Genomic DNA, 6,737 nt, shown 5'->3' with positions numbered 1-6,737 from the left:
GTGGTGTGCCCTCACGGTATCGGTCACTCCCAGTCTAGTCAGAATCTCTTCCTTTAGTTTATCGTAATCCTGTGCATCCTTCAACTCCAGGTTGAAATATGCTTTTTGAGCGTCCCCTGCCAGGTATGGTGCCAGAAGCCCTGCCCATTCTTCTTTCGGCCACTTCTCCCTCTCTGCCGTCCTTTCGAAGGTGGTAAGATATGCTTCCACATCATCCTGCGCTGTCATTTTTTGAAGAAAATGATTGGCCCACCTTTGGGTATTTACAGCTGGTAACTGAGCCCCAATTTGGTCCGCTAGCACCTTTAGGCCTTCTCTTAACTCCCGGGTGTTTCTCTCTTGCTCTTCTCTGAGCAGCTGGTTGGTGCGGTGCTGGACCTGTAACGTGTCCTGATACATTCGCATTGCATCCTGATGAGCTATTTGTTGAGCTCTAGTTGCCTCTTGTTGGGCGGCCGCCGCTTGTAACAGGGCCTGTATGGCTCCCTCCATACTCATTTTCCTGAAAAAACTGTCCTAACCAAACAAAGCCAAAAAAAAAACAAAAAAAAACCTGACTCCCCTTTGGAGTGCTAACTAAACTTTTTTTTTTCTTTTTTCCTACCTAACCAGCGGTATGGTTAATCTACTGCCCACATTCTCCACCACATGTGGCAAACCTCTTCAAAGTTAGGAGCATTTGTCACAAATTAAGTGGGAAACTGTTACATGGTTTTCTTTTGATTTTGCAACGGATCAGCAAATTACCTATGGGAACTCCTTCCCCTTCACGCGATGCGATTGAGATTAATATTAAATATTGTGGCAAACCTCTTCAAAGTTAGGAGCGTTTGTCACAAATTAAGTGGGAAACTGTCACCAAAGTCAGCCCAGAATGAAAGTTATTTCGAACATGACAGTACCTGTGTGTTTGTTTCACTGTCCTGGTCCACCCAGGCCGCAGGTAAGGTCAAGGCTAGCAGGGTTCGGTACACAAATCTGGTTCTCGGTAGGTCCAGGTCTAAACGCCAACAGGTAAGTCCAAAACAGTCCAGCTCGTACACGGTAAATCCAGCCAATGTAGATTGTCTCTTTCTCTATGGTTCATAGATCCTTCCCGCCCTCTCTCTCTCTTCCTGGTTTTTCTTGACCTTTTATCTGTGGGTCGGCTCCACCTTCTGAGGGTTCCCCTTGCTTCTGGGAATTGTAGTTTTGGCAGTCGGCCATTTTGTGATCGGGCAGAGCCCGTTTATTAGTTCTGCCCTCACATATCTGCCATTTATCACTCGACCCCCTTCTTTGCCACAATATGTTTACTGTTTCGCCACACCCTTACTGAACCCACGTGACCCGTCACTGCAAAAGGCAGTGTGACGTGACCTACAGCCTTTTCTTCACTCTCACATTTGTGTTTTACATTACGAGACTGCTATTAATAGTCTTTAGATCACTTTCGTACAGAATTACGGATTTTTCAACGACTCGGAGGTGCTGAAGTAGTTTATTTGTTATCTAATCTACAATCTCCCCACTTCTCTCATTATTGTGCCTGCCCATACTAGCTAACGCTTTTGCTTTTTGTCTAGCATTTCCATCCTTGCATGTTGGCTAGCTAGTTAGCATCGAGTCTATCCTATTACCTCAGAATTTCGCTCATAGCTAGCTAAGTTAGCCATACATAGCAACCATAGCTAGTTAGCTTGTTGTACCTATTGTTGGCGCTTGTTGACCCGCGGTGTCGTGCCAGTCCCCGCTTGACTGCCACACCAGCCCGTTGATCCAGCATTACCACTCCCTCACTTGGAGTATTGCTGTGATCAAGGAGCTCAGCAGTGATGTAGGCTACCGGTCCTTGCTTGACAGAGACAGTCCACGCTTGACTGTGCCAGTCAGATGGCTTCATATAAGTGGGAGTTTTGAACCCGGACCTTGATACATATTTAGGTGGGAGTCTCGACCCCCAAGCACGACTGGTTGGAGCCAACGGTAAATATAACTTTCTCTCAAAGGATCTGAAGCCGATACCGAGAGCAATCAACGCATACACCTGAACAAAAATATTTTTTGGGGTCATTATTCTTTTTCTTGGAACAGACTTCTTTCATGTGAAAATCTGTTCATTGCACACTGATTCAGTGCTATACACAGGCTGATGTTCCACCAATGTCAACAATGTGAAAAGCAACAGTGTGAAAAACAACTCCCAGCCTCAGATGAGCACACATTTTGCATTCTTGGCTTGGGAAATTAACATGCTCAAATGGCTGCACAGGGTAGCAGCTCTTGGACTCACTGTCAGAAATTCTAACCAAGAGCATTGAATTCTTGACTTGTGAGCTTTGGGGTGGTGCCTCTGGATTCTCATCAGATGAGTCTGCCACACAGGTCAATGATCATTCCAAACGCTCCAAGTCACTGCCCAATAAACGCCATCGCTCATTCTCAATTGGGCACAAATCTCGACTGAGATACAAGGAGATTGTAACTGGACAGTCGTATGGCAACCAATGAGTCTGGCCTCGAGCACATCCTGGCCAGGCTTCCCTCGCTGGTACCAAACCCAACCCCTACCTCTGAACGGAGCGTGGTTGTGGAATCAGATGGCACTGACATAATGTCCACGAGCCTCCCACTCTTATGACACAGACTATGAGCACTCTGATGATGCTCTGTACCACAGCTCTAGCATCGTCCAGTCCCTTCCTGGCAGTGACGGTCAACCAGAAAATATAATTCTCTGAAATCGTATTTATTTATTTTTACCCCTTTTTTGTGATATCCAATTGGTAGTTACAGTCTTGTCCCATCTCTGCTACTCCCGTATGGACTATGGAGAGGTGAAGGTCGTAAAGCCACATGTCCTCTGAAACACAACCCTACCAAGCTGCACTCTTTCTTGACACATTGCTCGCTTAACCCGGAAGCCAGCCGCACCAATGTGTCGGAGAAAACGCCGTACAACTGGCGACCGTGTTGGCGTGCATGCGCCCGGGCCCACCACAGGAGTCGCTAGAGTGCGATGGGACAAAGACATCCCGGCCGGCCAAACCCTCCCCTAAACCACGTTGAGGTTCCTGTACGCCATCGCAAAGATTTCAGAGAAGGGCCTCCCGAGTGGCGCGGCGGTCTAAGGCACTGCAGCGTCACTACAGACCAGGGCTGTGTCGCAGCCGGCCACGACCAGGAGACCCATGAGGCGGCACACAATTGGCCCAGTGTCGTCCGGTTTAGGGGAGGGTTTGGCCAGCAGGGACGTCCTTGTCCCATCGCGCACTAGTGACTCCTGTGGCAGTCTGGGCGCAGTGCACGCTGACACGGTCGCCAGGTGTACAGAGTTTCTTCTGACACATTGGTGCGGCTGGCTTCCGGGTTAAGTGGGCATTGTGTGAAGAAGCAGTGCGGCTTGGTTGCGTTTCGGAGGACGCAAGGCTCTCGACCTTCACCTCTCCAGAGTCCATACGGGAGTTGCAGCGATGAGACAAAACTGTAACTGATACCACGAAAAAGAGGTAAAAAAAAATGTTTTTTAAAGACTCACACTGTACCTGCTCAGGAGTGGAGGAACAGACAATCATGGCCCTACCAAAGAGGTGGAGCGCAGCATCCCCAAAGAGGCAGAGGTGCACCATATGCAGGCCGCGCCCCCTATGCACCACATCATGCAGAGAGCCTCTGTCCTGATGGGACTAACTCGCTAGCACAACACTGTTTCCTCGAGCACCACCTTTCCAGCTAGAAAAAGGTCAGTACAGTGGACCTGAAAGACGCATACTTCCATATCCCCATTCTGCCAGCACTCTGAAAATACCTGAGATTTACCTCCGAACAACGTGTTATTCAGTTTGAGCCCGTCTTCACTTCACAGTGCCTTCGTAAAGTATTCAGACCCCTAGACCTTTTCCACATTTTAAGTTACAGCCTCATTCTAAAATGTATTAAATAGTTTTTTCCCCCTCAAATCTACACACAATACCCCATAATGACAAAGCAAAAACAGGTTTTCATACATTTTTGTGAATGTATTAAAAATAAAAAACGGAAATATATTTAAATAAGTATTCAGACCCTTTACTCAGTACTTTGTTGAAGCACCTTTGGCAGCGACTACAGCCTCAAGTCTTGGGTATGACGCTAAAATAGATGTATTTTCATTTACTTCCCTATTGGACCCACCGCAATGCCAGTTCTATTAGTGTGTCATTCTGTTTTACTTTTTAATATGCAGCCTAATAATTTCATTTGGATCTGTGGTGGTTGGGGCGGGCAGACAGAAAACGTTCTCCTGCTACACTGTATCAAAACATTCGGCTTTGTGTGTCGATCACAGAAAGAGATACATTGGAGTCGATTCTGGCGTTGCTTCTTGTCACAGCTGTTTGAAAAAATATATAATAGAAGAATTCTTACCTGAGTTTCTGAGATTTTAGTTACAGGAGCCTACACAAGAAAGTGACCCAGTTTCTGCCACAGGTCAGCGTTGGGGGTTCAGTAGACCTGTAGATTGACTCAACACTTGCCTGTCTGGAAATCACTGCAATGCAAAACTGATTCTTGGCTAAATAAATCCTTTTGAATAACAATAAGAATATTAAACATCCACATTAAATAATATGCCACCCATGTTTTACACTGTGTACAAAACATTAAGAAGACCTGTGCTTTCCATGACATGAAAACTATGATCCCATATTGTTGCCCCTTCTTAAATCCACTTCAAACAGTGGATTGAAGGGGAGGAGACAGGTTTAAGAATGATTTTTAAGTCTTGAGACAATTGAGACATGGATTTTTGTGTGTGTGCCATTCAGAGGATGAAAAAGCAAGACAAAAGATTTTAGTGCCTTTGAATGGGGTATGGTAGTAGGTGCCAGGAGCACCAGTTTGTGTCAAGAACTGCAACGCTGCTGTGTTTTTCACACCCAACAGTTTCCCATGTGTATCAAGAATGGTCCACCACCCAAAAGACATCCAGTCAACTTGACACAACTGTGGGAAGCATTGGAGTCAACATGGGCCAGTATCACTGTGGAACGCTTTCGACACCTTGCAGAGTCCATGCCCTGGCGAATTGAGACTGTTCTGTATCAACGTAATGAAGGTTATTGTATAGAATGTATTATGATTTACTATATGATATGATAGTGTATGATGTGTTTTACTGTTTCAAATAGCTGAGATGTGTGCTATTACAGGTTGTGGCATATTTAATGACAGGTATCTAGGCTACACACCTGGATCTGGGTTATGGCTGCTAAACAGTGCGCAAAGTTGTGCCAGTTGGACCAATTTTGATTAAGCTTATCCATGTCCCTAACAAGGGCTCATTGAGGAGTTGTGTCTAACAGTATCAGTAAGCCGCTATGTACTATGGGAGTCACTGAGCCCATGGGCCAAATGAATGAAGCTCATTCTGGGCAGACCTGGGAGAGGCACAGCCAGGCCTGTGTATGAGGGGTTGCAGCCAGCGAGCAGTGGGCCTGACTGCCACACTGCAGGAATGTATGAATGAATAGGCCTTTTTGTTTTCCCCTATCCCTCTGCAGCCCCCACCAACCTGGTCCGCCTGCACACAGCGTGCGAAGCCACAGAGATGCACTTAGTGAGGCTGGACAGAATAACTAGAAAAGGCTGGAGCGACATTAGTGTACCTTGTTATTTCCAGATCTGAAAGACTTCCATTCTATCCAATTAAAGCTTCCCTGGGTTTGGGTTATCTATGTCATTCTAGTCTCTGCCTGGTGGTCAGTGGCCAGATCCCTTTTACTTCTAACAAGGACCCGATGAGCTGTAAACTCTTTACAATCCTTCCCATTGCATTCAGAGTAATAGTAGTGTCGTGTCTTTGGCTATGCCGGATTAAGTGATATGACATGCTATTCTATAAAATAATTTCTCTGTAATTAATATTACCTGATTAAGCTAATCATGTAAATGTAATTAACTAGAAAGTCCGGGCACCACGTAAGAATGTTTATAGAGCTGTTATCTTCCAAATAAACTGTGAAAGACCTAGTCATCTTTTACATCAGTAGCAGTCAATATTTAATCGTCGCTTTATTCAGTCTCATCTGAAAGTTGTAAATTCTTGGTTATCTTCACGAACCCTGGCTAACAAATTGAATCAGCAATACAAAATGTGGTTTATTTATTTATTTATTAAATACCTAAATAATCACACAGAATTACATATACACAGAATGTATCATACATTGATTACAAATGATGTCAAAAAGGAAAACGTCCCTGGAGGACGGAACAGATACAACAGCTGGTTACACAAAGAAAGGGGGTTGGGTTTGAGTGAAAGAGCGGGAAGAGCGGGAAGACTGAGGAGCAAAAAGGTTTTGTCTCTATCGGGCCGTAGGCAGCTATGCTATCGTAAATACAGTATCTTATGCATTCTAAATAACCGCCCATTTGAAAAAGGAAAATGCAATAAATATTTACTCTGAGCTGCGCTTCGGTAGATTGGTCATAGATAGAAGGCGGGGTGGTCCAGCATGGATTTCTGGTCCTCTGAAGAATGTCTAGTGGTGAACTGGAGCGTGGTAAAATTGATACGCTGTCCGTCCTCTCCTAGGCCATGTTTAGCGGGCGGAGAGGGCAGTGAATAAGATTTTAAAGTTCATACCAAGTTGCCACACTTTTAAGCTCATGCTATATTCTGGCTGGTATCGTCAAAATTCATCCTTTCGGCCTGTTGACCGTCATCTTCACGTTGAAATTCGATGCTAATTTCATTAGGTTCTTGTCGTTCA

The sequence above is a fragment of the Salmo salar genome, chromosome 28, assembly GCF_965601325.2.
Source record: "Salmo salar chromosome 28, fSalSal1, whole genome shotgun sequence".
Taxonomy (NCBI): domain Eukaryota; kingdom Metazoa; phylum Chordata; class Actinopteri; order Salmoniformes; family Salmonidae; genus Salmo; species Salmo salar.
This window is presented reverse-complemented; position numbering follows the sequence as displayed.